Genomic DNA, 14,774 nt, shown 5'->3' on the forward strand with positions numbered 1-14,774 from the left:
CTGTGAAACAACAAGAAGTCTTTTGGGTTTTTTTGTTTTGTTTTGTTTTGTTTGTTTGTTTGTTTGGTCCTGGGGATTGAATCCAGGGTTGTTTAACCACTGAGCCATATCTCCAGTCCTTTTTCATATCTTATTTAGAGACCACGTCTTGCTGAGTTGCTTAGGGCCTAGCTAAGATGCTGTGGCTGGCTTTGAATTTGTGATCCTGCTGCCTCAGCCTCCTGAGCTGCTGGGATGACAGGTATGAGACACCACACCCAGCCCCCAAGAAGTTTTTTAACACTAGATAACCTTAGTGCATAAGATTGAGTTTCTGCCTTTATGGGAGTCACAATGTAATGTGGTAGATAAAAAAAAAAAAAAATCTTGAAACAAACCGATAAGTAGCTTTAAAACGCTATGGGAGATAAAACAGGATATATACTGGAGATTGAAGGGTATGTAGTGTAAATTTATGTGAAGTGATAAGAAAAATTCTGTTCTTTCAGGTTTCATGGAATTGAGACCTAATTGAAGAGGAAGTAGTCTCTTGAAGGTTAACAGGAAATAAATAAATAAACCCCAATGGAAGGACAAGCAAATCCAAGACCCTAAAGGCAGGAAGAACCTGGCATGTTCAAAGGCCAAGAAGTTTAGTGGATCTGAGCAGAGTGAATAATTAGGAAAAAAAATGGGAATAAAGAGACCCAAGAAGCAGATTGGACTCTGACTGTGCATGGCCTTGTAGGCTATGGTTAGGAATTTGAAAATTCTATTCTTGTTTCAATGATATTTTTTCAGTTTTTTAATTAAACTTTTTAAAAATGCATAATTTCAAAATCAAGTAGGTAAAATAAAAGTTATAAATCACCCTCTGTGAATGTCATTAATGGTTTGGCTTTTCATGACGAATTTTGTGTACCCATGTTCCTGGCCACTTGTTCCACCCCTCTGAAGCAAATCCCAGACGTTATAAAATGTCATCTCTAAATATTTCTATTTTAAAGATTCTAAGTACAACATCTTTTAAAGAATAACATTAATGTCACTGTTCTACCTAAAATGAACAAAAAGTGTAAAATACCACCAACTGTGTTGGAGAGTTTGATAGAGAAGGCAGAAGTGGTCTGGCTTACCTGCGAGAAACTTCACCTTGCAATCCGATGGAGGGTTGAGTACAAGTCCAGGTGTCAAAGGCAGATGTTATGGTTTGGATGTCAAGTGTCCCCAGAAACTCACATGTGAGACCATGCAAGCTGGTTCAGAAGATAAATGATTGGGTTGTGAGAGTCTTAACCCAATCCATGATTTAATCCCCTGGTGGGGATTAACTGGCTGGTACCTGAAGTGTTTGGGTGTGGCTGGAGGAGGTGGGAACCAGGGCATGGCTTTGGTGTCTCTATTTGTATCTGGAGAGTGGAGTTTTCCTCTCTGCTTCCTGATCACCTTGATGTGAGCTGCTTCCCCCCACCACACTCTCCCACCATGATGTTCAGCCTCACTTCCAGCCTTGAAAAGTGGAGCCAGCCTTCTATGGACTAAAATCTCTGAAACTGTGAGCCCTTAAATAAACTTTTCCTCCTTACAGTTGTTCTGGTCAGATCCCTTAGTCACAGCAGTAAAAGAGTTGACTAAAACAGTAGAGATTGCCAGGAGGCTGTGAAGTCTTGGAATTCAGAAGTGATTGTGTACTGGCCAGGGCCTATTAATAGCATGTGGTGGCATCTGGGAAGGAAAAAAGAGGAATTGAGGATGACTCCTAGGGCTTTGTTCTGAATGACCAGATAGATGACTGTGAGGTTGATAGACCAGGAAAGCTGATTCTGGAGGGGGTGTCAGTAATATGTTAAGCTGAAACAGGGTTTTCCATACATGTCAGTACATCCTTACCTTACTCATCGCTTCTATCATTCCTTGTGCCATCTTTCTGAAATTCTCCTTGTCAATCCAAGCCATTCTCAGCTACTTTCTCTTCCTTGAGGCCTTTTGGATTTTCGCTTAATAGTTTGAGTGATATCCACCTACCTCTAACTAAATGAACATTTTAATATACACTTGTGGTTTCTTAAGTCGTGGTGTGAGGTTCCCTACAGAAGACACATGCATTCACATCCTGACTGCCATGTATCAGCTCTCTGGCCTTGAGAGAGTCACTCCCGATTTCTGAGAATTACTTAGCTCAGCTACAAAATGAGTTAATTTTGAGCTCTCTTATTATGTGGCTGGATGATAGCAATTTAATTAACGTAAGGCTTTTTCATACGTGGTTAGCACTCGTCAAAAACGGTAAGTGGCCATTATTATTGTTGTAGTGACTATCATTATTAGTTATCATCCACACCAAAGTGGACGGTGATGGCATTTAGTCGAGTTTGTGCCACCGGTGATGGGCTCAGAGGGAAAGAGACTCAGCAATCAGAGTTAAAGATGGCACATAGGGAGACAGATCACCAAGCTCCAGGTATGACAGGTGGCTCCTCAAAGATACTGGGTGCAAGACTTGACCTCCGGTCTGAATTAGCAAAGAGCAAGCTGTAGATCACTGTATTAAGTCTAATTCATAGTAACAACCTTCCCCAATCACATGTGCATTAACACACGTGCCCCCACTCCCTGGCAACATGCCTGTTCAGTTGTTGAAGTTTTGGCTCTTTTTTTGAGTTCATAAGAAATCTCAGGATTTTATTATGCAGAAATTTTATCATGGACACTCATAAATCCCAATTAGGCAGCTTGTAGCAGAGCCTCGGGAGGAAACACAATTTCTGTTTGTTCCCAGTGTCTCACTAATGACATGCCTTCACAATGGGTTACAGATGGAAGCACGTCTCCAAACAGGATAGTTAGCAGATGGGTGGAGAGTGGGGTCACAAGCTACTCTTTTCTGCTGCAGTATTGTGGAAAAGCAGGAGCATAGGGCCAACATGAGACGGGTTAAGATGGTGTGTCTGGTGGCTCACTTCACCCCTCTCAGTACTGACTTTGAAACCCAGACATAAGCTCAATTTGATTCCAGCTTCTAATATTGTCTAATACAGAACCAGGGGGAATACCTCTGAACTGCTGGAAACTTCTAGGCTTTTTCTTTAAATATAAAAAGTGAAGAAGGGCAACTCATTCAGAGACTGTGTGTAAAGTGCTTCACACAGTGCCTGGAACATGGCTTTGTAATTAAAACAAATTCTCTCTCTTTTTTCTTCCATATTCCTCCATTTTCCTATCTGTGTATGGAGGAGCCCGGTTCCAATAGAATATTATTTGACAGTAAAACTGCTAGATGAGCAAACGAAACCTCACACACAGACACATACACTTAACCTCTTTCTGAAGCCAAGTTTGCTATTTTGCAATTTAAAAATCAGTCTGGAGAACTAAATTCTCATAGACACATACTTAAAAATCTGTCAAATAAGTGCCAATGAGTCAACTTAGAAGTTAAAAATCAAAAACAGAGACAGTGAAAAAAAAATACATGAGATTTCTTAAGATGAATGTAAACTTGAAAACATCATCCCTCTAGAACACTTTAAACACTTCCCATATGCCAAAAAAAATACCTCTGTTATCTAGCAATGTTCCCCCTGCCATCCCACAGCCAGTTTGCACAAGAGAAAAGTTAAGACTCATGCACATTAGTAACTTACCAAAGGCCACAGGGATAAGATGCTAGGGCAAGTTTGTAACCTAGCAGTGTCTCACTCCTGAGTCCAAGAGCCTTTTCATTAAGCAGGTCTGCCTGCCTTTTAATGATGTGCTATTTTGTATATTCAAAAAAGTGTCCTTGGTTTTAGTCTTTAACTATGAACTATTAGCTAGCAATTAACCTAATCCTAAAAACTGAGTAGTAAGGATGAGTTGCTCTTTAGGAGTTCATAAGTAATGTGGGGGAGGGGATTGAACACAGGGACAAGTGTCAAGACACACTGCAGGACAAGCTGGGGTGAAGGAAGGTGAGGTCAAGAGGGGAGCTGAGGGCTGGCACAAACTCACTGTGTCTGGGAGATAGAGTTGGGGGTGGGTTTAGGTGGAGCTTCTGTGTTTGCTTCATTCACTGCAATGAGATGCCTTCCAACCCACATGGGAAGAAATGTCTCCATTTTCCACAGAGGAACACAGAATCTTAACAGTTTGGGGAAAGAAAAGCTTTGTAGAGAATCAAAGTAAATACCTTCTTTATATTGGAATATTTTAGTATCAATCGAATTATTTCTCTAAATATAAAGATGGCTCACAGTGGAAAATTTGGGGAAGAACAAAGAAAACACAAAGATTTGTTTTTTAAAGTACTTATTTATTTATTTTTAGTTGTAGGTGGACACAATATCTTTATTTATTTTTATGTTGTGCTTAGGATCGAACCCAGTGCCTCATAAGCACGAGTCGGGTGCTCTACCACTGAGCCCCAGCCCGTAAAGATTCTATTGTATCTATTTCCTACTAATTAGTCACCAGGTTCTTTTTGGTCATCTTCTATCTATGATTTTTTTCTCTGTATGTTTGTTTATATGTTGCTGTATACTTCACGATAACCTGTTTATGCAAAATTAGACCCATTTATAATCTTTCTTCATTTCTGTTCTTTTTCATATGTCTTTAAATCAGCATTATTTAAATACTCTCACAAATTATGCTTTTGGAGTTCTCAGTATGTTACAGTTGTAGTTAGTTCATAACATTCCACATTGTGGATTTAATGGCATCTAGATGACCAGTCTCACTAGGCACTGCTTCCCAATAAGGGAAGGGCCACAACCCCCCTCACTGGCTGGTCATCATATCCCCTCTATGTCATTCAGGGTCGCACAATAGTAAGGACCTCCTAAGTGATGGCTAACTAACTCACTACAGATGGATGTTTACATTATCGCCATTATTCTAAGTTGCTCTCACACACAATCCTACAGTCAAAATTCCTCAGCCCAAGTATTAGTCTCTTTTCTATTTTAAAATCAATTTATTAGAAGTGGATTTTGGAGGGATCAAAGGCTAAGGAAATCTTGCAATTTTTGGATACATATTGGCAAATTTGCATGGCACCTGGGCTGTAAACTTTTCTACCTCCCACCACTAATGTATGACCAAGTCCCTTCTCTGTACTCCTGCCAATGGTGAGTATTATTTATTTTAATCCTTGCTAATTAGAGAGGTAGGAATTAGTATCTGATTTCACTAATGAGTAGTAAGACTGAACATTTGATCATGGCTTTATAGTCACTTAAAACTCTTCAGTAAATTCTGTTCTTCTTTTTTGAATTTGCCTTTTGTTTCTGGATTATATGTGAACATAACTGTGCCTAGGATGAAGTTAGTTATGTTAGCTACATGTTAGTTAGTGAACATGTTAGTTATTGGGAAGCCCCCAAATTTGTGAATTGTTGTGTCTGCATATTAAATGCAGATGTAAGGAAATAATGCATGCATGAATAGTAATCTGTGACATTTTTATTTTAAATTGTGAGAGATAGATAATATGTAGGAATGGGAGGCTAACAGGATTATAATTAAGACAATAGATTTCAGAACATGATATCCTGGGTTCAAATCCTGTCCACTCTAATGACTAGCAATAAAATCTTAGGCCTAACACCTATACATTTCATATTCTTGGATTTAAAAGATTTAAAAGGTGTGTTAATTATGTCACCTGTTCCATGATTGTATAATGAGGATCAAAGATTTTAATAGCAGTAAGTATATAGAAATTGGCTGACACATATTTGTGTTCAATCACTCTCAGCTAGTTTAAACCAAACAGATGATCTCATCATATTTACCAATAATTACTTGGAAGAGAAAACTATAACAGGGTTGTAGGATAAAGAATAATTGGCAGAGGCAAGAAGATGGTGATTTAGAGGTTGATGTCTAAGGGGTGAATGAAAGAGAAGGGGAGTGCCAAGCGAAAATATGGGGAAAGAAAAATCCAGACAGAGACCATATTATGTGCAAAGTCCTTCAGGAGACGGAAATGAAAGGAGATCAGGTCAGTTGTGGTGGCACATGCCTCTAATCCCAGCAGCTTGGGATGCTGAGGCAGGAGGATCACAAGTTCAAGCCCAGTCTCCCAGCTTAGTGAGGCCCTAAGCAACTCAGTGAGATCCTGTATAAAATTTTTTGAAAAGTTCTGGGGATGTGGCTCAGCGGTATAGTGCCCCTGGGTTCAATACCCAGGACCAAAAACAAACAAACAAACAAACAAACAAAAAAAAAAAACAATGGGGCTGGGGATATAGCGCTTGCCTTGCATGCACAAGGACCTGGGTTCAATTCCCAGCACCACAAAAAAAATAAAATAAAATAAAAATAAAAAAGAAGAAAGAAAAAAGAGATCAGTGTTGCTGAGGGAGAGAAAAGGAACAGGAAAGTCAGGCAACATAAGTTGAGGAAGGCCAAACTACTCAGAGCTCTATGTATCCATCAAAAATGTATTTGATACAATTTTACCTGGTAACAGAGTAATATTAACCCTTGAAACAAGAAAGTCAAGATTTTCCCTCTGCCTCTTGTGGAACGAAGGGAATGCTGTGTTTTCTCCCTGTCCATAAATTGCCTCTGCTTATGTCCCCCTCTTTTCTCAGAGTTTAGCTGTTGAGATGACATCTATTTTATGTTGGTTGTTTTATATCTTTAGATCCCAAAGGCAGCAGCAAGAACTCTGGGTCACAGTTGAGGTTAATAATAATAGTAAAAAGAAGACAGAGCCAAACAAAAACATTGTTGGGTAACAGATGTCTGTATGAGGAAGCTCAGCTTCAACCAGCTCCCTCCACTAAACCTATCTTTCATTAAGCCTGGAGGGAGAGCTTCTCATTCCTTTTTTTAATCTAATTTATTATGCTGGCCAGCAAGTGGATAATATAATACTCTCATTTTTATCCCAGGATTTGGGGGCAGTATTAATCAGAATATTTCTCCTTCAATCCTGGAACATCTGTATAACAAAGACTTTAGTTGACATCTAGTGAAAGGGGTGCTGTTCCAGTATTGTAATAAGTCCACCAAGGTTAATAAGTTATATTGCTAATGCTTATGTCATGTTGCAAAACCATGAGTGACCTCAGAGATACATAGCATGCCTTGAACTTTGACCACAATGCTGAGACCATGTGTCCATCTTCAAGTGGCAACTTATAGTCCTTTGTATAATGTTTGATTATAGACATGGAGATTAGCAGAAAGAACTCAGACCTTTCCATCAGACCCACGTGGCTTGGAATCTTAGTTGTACCACTCACTAGGTCTCATTCTGCCTTATTCTCTTTCTCCTTCTCTGGTCCCTTTCTACAATGTAAAATGAAGACAGTGTCCAGCTCTCTTTTAGTATTTATCTACAAATTAGATAATATCAATTATTTATTGAATGGCTGTTGCTTTTATATATATATATATATATCATTCAAACTTCTCAGTAACCCTGGGTATTGTTTTTTAAGACCCATTTTTTAAAAAGTACACAGATAGTAGCTGATTAGCCTGAAAAAAAATAGAATGGAATTGGGATCTGACTAGCTACAAATTTCAGGTAACTTCTAAGTCAAAGTTTGACTTATTTCTGCAGAATTGTCCTAGGATGACTCCCCCAATATCTTCCCTCACCTGGAAATAGCCTCAAGCAGACTAGGTTAACTGCTTTTAAACCAGGTAGGGAAGTTCATCACCAAATGCATGCCCTTCTAGAGGGGACCACTCAAAGTGCCATGCTTTTAAAAATCATAAAAGATGGAAACAGAACTTTAATTCTGTTTTACCAGTGTTGCCCATGTTATAGTTTGGATGTGAGGTATCTCCCAAAAGCTCATGTGTGAGATAATGCAAGAAGGTTCAGAAGAGAAATGATTGAGTTCTGAGAGACTTAACCCAATCAGTGAGTTAATCCCCTGGTAGGGATTAACCCAGTGGTTACTGAAGTGGTAGGGTGTGACTGGAGGAGGTGGAAATTTGGCTGTGGCTTTGGGATATATATCTGTATCTGGCAATTGGAGAAATCTCTCTCTCTCTGCTTCTTGATCACCATGATGTGAACTGCTACTGCCACACACTCCACCATGATGATCAGCCTCATCTCCAGCCCTGAGAAACAGAGCCAGCCTTCTATGGACTAAGCCATTGGAAACTGTAAGAACTCAAATAAACTTTTCCTCCTCTATAGTTGTTCTGGTCAGATCCTTTAGTCATAGCAGCGAAAAAGCTAATAAAACACCTCATTTCTAAGGAACTGTGAAGCAACCATCTCTGTGTCTGAGGTCCTAATTGTAACCTAATGGTTACAATTTTCCTCTGTCCTTGCTGTAAAATGAGTGCTCATGTAATCTCTAGTATAGATGCATAATTCCCTCTGCTCTTGAATTTATTCCTCAAGTCCATCATGGTCATGACTATTGGGTTCCATGTTCCTTGTTGTAAAACTTTGACCTATTCCACCTCTACTCCAGCCCACACAGGGAAGCCCAGTAACCTGCACCCTGGCCCTCTGTTTTCAGGTCTCCCTTGTTCCCTGCCACTGTCCTTTTGCATGTAGCAGCGATTTCAGCCCCTGCTCTGCCCTCTACTTGCCAAATTGTTTAACCTACATAGACCTGTCTTCCCAACACACCCAAATCCTTCTCGAATTGAAAGGCTTTTCTTGAACTTTATTCCACAATATCTCCAGATAGCAAAATGAATCGTACTTTATTTTTTATTAAATTGACATTTAATATCTACATGTCTTTAGGGTTTACAAAGTCATAATTTGATACAGGAATTCAATGCTTAATGATCCAATCAGAGTAAAAAGCATTTATAGTTCCCTAACCATTTAGTATTTATTTGTGTTGGAAAAACCTCAGATTCTTTATTTCTTACAATATAATATATTGTCGTAAAACCATACACACCCTTTTGTGCAGTAGAAGATTAGAACTTCTTTCTTCTGTTGAACTGTCATTTGTTACCTGTTCCCCTAACTCCTGCTAACCCTTCTGTCATTACCCTTCTTAGCCTCTTGGGTACACTCTTCTATGCTCTATCATTTTTCTCATTAAGTTTAAGTTACAAATGATGTACATGCTTTTTCTCTGATGTGAGCATGCATGTTCCTCTGAGAAGAACTTCTGACATTTCTCTGGAGAGCTGCTATGGTGCTAGGCAACTGCAGCCACGCATAGAACACACACACACACTCACATATAGAACACATGCACCAACCCCTGAATTATCAAACCCCTAATTGCAGGTTTTGCAAGGGCAAGAAGTCCTACCCCAGAATTCCTAGCAAAGGGCCTGAACTTTTGGCACCCATGATGCACTTAAATCCTGGTAACTGCTTCCTGATAGTTCTTTAGAGTGAGCCTGGGGATCTACTCTTCGTTTACTCTAATGTTTTTCTGTGGAGCTCCATCCATCAGCACATCAGGTTGCATAGCAAGGATTGTTATGTGATTGGTCGCTCACCCAAAGTCAGTGATACCCAATAAGAACCAAAGATTTCTGTGCCTTAGTAGGTGATGCTATGATAATCCTCTTATAACCAGCAAGGGTGATCATCTCTTGAAGTGGACTGAGGGCACAGGACGCAGAACTGGAAGATAGTGGGGGTAGAAAGCCATCTCGATTATATCACTTGTTCCCACTCAGACCTAAACCTGAATCTAGTCAGTTCCACATCATGTTTAATTTATCTGAAAAAAATAGAATTCTTCTCCATACTTAAACTTCAGTTTGAGTCTAGTTTTCTGTCACTTGCCACCAACTAAATCTTATATATATATATATATATATATATAGTAAGTGTCGGTTAATTTTTTGAAGAGATCCTTAAGGATGTAAACAAAGCTGCCATTGAAGGTCTCTGGAAAAGCCCTTAACAAGGAGCTTTTGAAACTGGAGAGAGGATCTGAATATTAATGCTGGTTCTCCAGGGAGGGCAGTGAATCTTGGTCTGACCTTCAGTAAAAGCTAAACAAACAAGACTCTATCAACTCCTCACAAGCTCCTGTCAAACTGCAACCAAAGCACAACACCACCGCATAGCAATTGATGTGAAGATCTTTCACAGGGTAGACTGCTTCTCAGTGACGTACTTAGGACACCATGGGGCCAAGACCAGGAGGCTAGGACAGAGAGGGTCAAGTTACTTTAAACAACATAGAGAAGTGGTAGATGTATGACAATGAGATGATGTTATTTTTTCCATGCTCCTCTGTCTCTAGGTAGCTGGGTGCTCTTGTAAAACTTCTGAGTCTTGACTTTAACCACTATATTTCTACCCGTTTTCCCATCTGGAAAGTGGGTGTCTATAAGTTAATACTTGCGAACTGTTAGCAAATTTGTCTTGGTTAAATGGATAAGGGGATTTAAAGGATAATCAGAGTTTCCCAGGTCAAGGATTCTCAAACTTTGACAACAACCCACAGTAAGAGTTATATTGCAAATCTCAACCCAGGATTCATGTACACCTGGAACAGAATTTTCAGACAAGAATTTTTATGCTTCCAAAGAAAAAATGCTTTTTAAATATTTTTCCTTCAATCCTATCATGACATATTAATTATATTCTAAAATGGCCAGGACCCACTAAACTGATTTCATGCTCACAAGTAAGTCTTTACCTGAAGATTTAAAAAATAACCCTAATTCCATAAATGGAACAAAAAGCAATACAGGTACTTGTACATCATGTCAAAGCAAAGCTTGTTCCTAAGTCTTTGGGGAATCCCTTACGCTCCTGAACAAGGGTGTATCACAGGTGACTTTGAAGTTCTCCCTTGGTTCTGGGCTCAGACCTGCTGTCTGTGACAGCCACAGGCTCCATGAAGCCTTTTCCCCAGCACACGGCTCATGCTCATCCTGATTCTCAAGGGGTTTCTTCCCACCTCCTCTGCTGCGTAGAGGAGCCATCCAAAGTAAAGAAAACGCAGAAGAATGAGAAGCAAAGTTCCCTTACTTTAATTCGTTAAAGAAACTCCTGGGGAGTTTTAATACATTTCGGATGCTCAGAGATTGTATTTCAGCAGCTTTGGCATGAGTTTCTGAAGTCTGAATGTTTAACAAGCACCCAGGGATTTTTGAGGCAAGGGGAGTGGCGTAACATACTTAAACACACTCCCATTATCAGACAACACAAGGTTTCCCTGAACTCCATTTGAAGCAGGAGATGTAGAATCATGCCATTAATAGCAGCAAAATGTGAGGATTTCCCTAAAACTGAGGTTGAGGATGGGGAGGGAGAAGAAGCAGATTGCCTCTCTCTTTAGCATATTCTGAGTGGGAGAGACCACACGCAGAGTGGTTCCTGGTCCACACAACACCCTCCTGCCCCCCGTCCACTTCAGCCCAGCTGGCTCTTGCTGCTGTTAAGCCAAACAGGTGGCTGTCTTTATTAAATAAGGGGATTTAAGATATGAAGAAGTGGCTGGGATGGGAGCAGTAAAAGCAACACAACAGACTTCCATCTTGCTATTTTTAAATGTGGGTGTTCCATATGTCAGATGCTAGTGGCTGCCAGCTTCCTGGGGCCCAGGGGAACCATGTTCTTGTATTTGCACTTGGGGGGAGAGGCTTGATGTTCTTTCATTATTTCTCTGAACTCCTGCAACTCAATTCAAGTGAGAGCCTGTTGTGCATTTATTAGAGTTACATTTGGAGAAATCCCTTGAATAGTCAGAGCAGTAACTCAGTCACTGGAGACCAGGAGGAGGGGACCTGGCTCCTCACCCTTCACTTCTCTGACAAGAATGGTTACTTAACTGCCATTTACCGTACAATGTCCTTTGGACTAGATGGCTTCTTAGTTTCCTTCCATTTCAAAAGTGTCTAGAAGTCGGTGAGTTACTGGAATACAAAGGTAATTGAGTTCGAAGTCTTACATAAAATGTTGAGGAACAAAAGAAATATGTTGGAAATAAAACTTGGCCCATGAATCCTGTGAGTTTGGGTTTCGGTGAGTCAGCCCCAGGAAACAGCCACTGTTGGAAGAAGAGAAAGTTGTGGGAGGGTGGCAAGAAACTCAACTAGGAGTCAGAGCTGAGAAAAATGAAAAGCAATTCTCCCAAGTCCTGAGTTTCATCATCTCAGGCGAGTCACTGACGAACTCTAAATCGGTTTTCATTATCTATAAAATGGGAATAAAACAATTTTATTATGTAGTTATTCATTCATTGAGCCAAAATTGATTAGTATCTACTGAATACTTATTTTATTAATTGAGGGAAGTTAGGTCGAAATGCCTCGTTTGGTGGAATGCATGATAAATTGCTGGATGTGTTCAATCTGTGAAATTTTCCTTTCTCAGTAGCTTTACTTGTAAGTTTCTCTCATATGGCCCCTTCACACTGGATCTCCACCTGCACTGCAATAGAAACCTGTTATCTTTGGCAAATATTCCTCCCCAGCATTTCATCCTTTTCCTCCCTCTTTCCGCCCCTTGGTCCCTTTGCTTTATGCTACTGGAGATCAAATTATATTGTTAAATTGTGTGCATGTAGTAATATGTAGCAAAAAAAAAATAACACCATGATGTATAAGTATAATTGCACCAATAAAATGTGGAGGAAAAAAAAGACATCTATTATCTTAACATTCCTAGTCTTGTGGCTCCCTTTCCCACTTTTTCTTTCAAGAGCTCTGCTTTTCTTTTGAGAAGCCATCTGCCATCATTCCAGGAGGTTCTGGTGAAGCTGTCAATCACGCACTCTGAACTTCATCCTAGAAGTAGGAACAGGACCTAGGCTATGATAGGTACTGCATCTTTCCTGGCTACAACAATTGGTGCAATGAAAACACATGACCTTTAACAGGGTCAATCATAGTCTTCCCTATGATTTATCACATAATTCTTAGAAAGGCTCTCTTTTCCTTTGGGTATTGAGTCACAAAGTTCTAGTCTTGAGTATGCACTGGTTTTTCTGACATAGATGGATTTCAAGCTCAGATATAAAGAAGATGCCAAAACCCTTAAAACTTCATTTCAATACCTGGATCCAACAGTGTCTGAACGAGACTGAGACTTCCCAGTTCTATGAGCCAACATTTCCCTTTTTGGTTTTGTTTAGTTGGCATTCAATTTCTCTCCCTTGCAAATAATAAAAAAAATCCTGAATAACCCATCTTTCAAAGTTTGCCTCAATTTGCACTTCTTCACAGGATCTCCATTGATTTCCTCAGCTGGAAGGCATTGGCAGAGTGTATTTCATTTCTCTTGTATTGGAATTTTTCTCTTTTACTGCCTAGTTTTACAGTTAATCATGTATATATCTGTAGCCCTCCTCTTATCCAATATTAGATCACATTTTTTCAAAGGAAACCATCCTTAATTTGTTATAATTAATAATTTAATATTATCAGCTAATAATAACATTAATGTGTCAAGTCTTAATGCTAAATGATTTGTATGTAATTTAATTGTTAGAACATGCATATTAAGTAGGTTTTAGTCTTCTCTGTTATAGATTAAACACATAAAAATAGACTTAGGAGGCTAATTAGCTTACCAAAGTTTCTACAGTATGTGAACGCAAAGTAAGGTTAGTACTCAGGTTTGTTTTAATAAATAAGTTGTATGCTTAATCCCATGTGTGTGTGTGTGTATGTGTATATATATATGTAGGTGAATGTATACGTGTATACATATGTGTACATATCCATATATATGTGTGTATTTGCCAGTGTTACATTGATCTGTCTTCCATACAGTCATTCTGTATCCTACATTCTCTCCCAGTTTGGTGGGCCTGGGGATATGCTTAATGCAATGAAATCAGAGTGTGTATGGATTGATAAAATAGAACAGATATCCAGGGAAGCTAAATTACACATAAAGGTCACCATGAGATGGAAAAATAGATGTGGATGTAGAGGTATGACCTTTCCAGTCTTACAAGTTAGTGCTGGGCAAAAACAACCCTACAAGACTACCTATTTCTGAAAGACAAGGCCAATTGGAGAAGAATAAGTTGTGATGGATGCATAGCCCCAGCAAATGCATGATAAGGGAGAAAAACATTGCTATGCATGATTTTTTAATAACTACAAAAATCCTGTGTATGGGATTTCTGCATGTGAAAATTGATCGCGTTGCCAATGCCACTCATCTCTTTAAACAAGCAAACTCATCTTCCCTGGTGCTGTTACATTGGTAATAAATTGGCTCCTCAGACATTTCTGCTTGCAGGTTAGAACTGAGATTGAATAGATAATAACTTTTTGGGTAGCAATGCCTGCCATGGCAAATAATAAAGAAATTCATGACCTGCAAAGTGTGGGATGATCATGTTCCCAAAATATATTTTACCTGGTCCCAAAGCAGGTTCATTAGATATCCAGGAAGCTAGAAAAAAAATACATATAGGGAAGTGACTTAAAACAACCAATCTCAATGTAGACAAGCTAGTAGTTAGGAAAACATGTAGGTCCAAGAGGATCTGGCTTCTCAGGGCTTTTAAGAATCAAGAACAAAGGCTGGGAGTGTGGTCAGGGGCATACTATCCCTACATGACACAGGGAACCAAGCTGGGCTTGTCTAGTGACTTTATGTAGGGTGGCAGTTTTTGTAAAGATTATGTTGGATGCAAAGGACTTTGATGAAGCTTCAGAAGGGGCTTCTTTGTTTCGGGTGATCATTTTTCTCCCTTAAAAAATTAATTAGATGTCACCAGTGAGTTGAATTTACCAACATCATGCCAACACAATTAAAATAAACAAGGGAGGTGGCAGACAAAGAAGTTTCACAGGAAGGTGACAATGTCAAGCAGAACAAAGCCTTCCCTGAAAGCTGAAGTCTGCGTTAAAGACCTTGGTCTGCATCTTTGCCCATGTGT

The 14,774-nt window shown here is 39.4% G+C and overlaps 1 long non-coding RNA gene across 1 annotated transcript in view; it reads left to right on the plus strand.

The window, feature by feature from the left end:
* Window positions 1-801, plus strand: part of LOC125612987 — a 77,905-nt gene extending 77,104 nt beyond the window's left edge. The window contains exon 3 of the long non-coding RNA XR_007343486.1: window positions 489-801. This is a non-coding gene — a long non-coding RNA (uncharacterized LOC125612987). The remainder of the gene's footprint in view (window positions 1-488) is intronic.
* Window positions 802-14,774: the final 13,973 nt, after the last annotated feature.

The sequence above is a fragment of the Marmota marmota genome, unplaced genomic scaffold, assembly GCF_001458135.2.
Source record: "Marmota marmota marmota unplaced genomic scaffold, marMar, whole genome shotgun sequence".
NCBI lineage: Eukaryota > Metazoa > Chordata > Mammalia > Rodentia > Sciuridae > Marmota > Marmota marmota.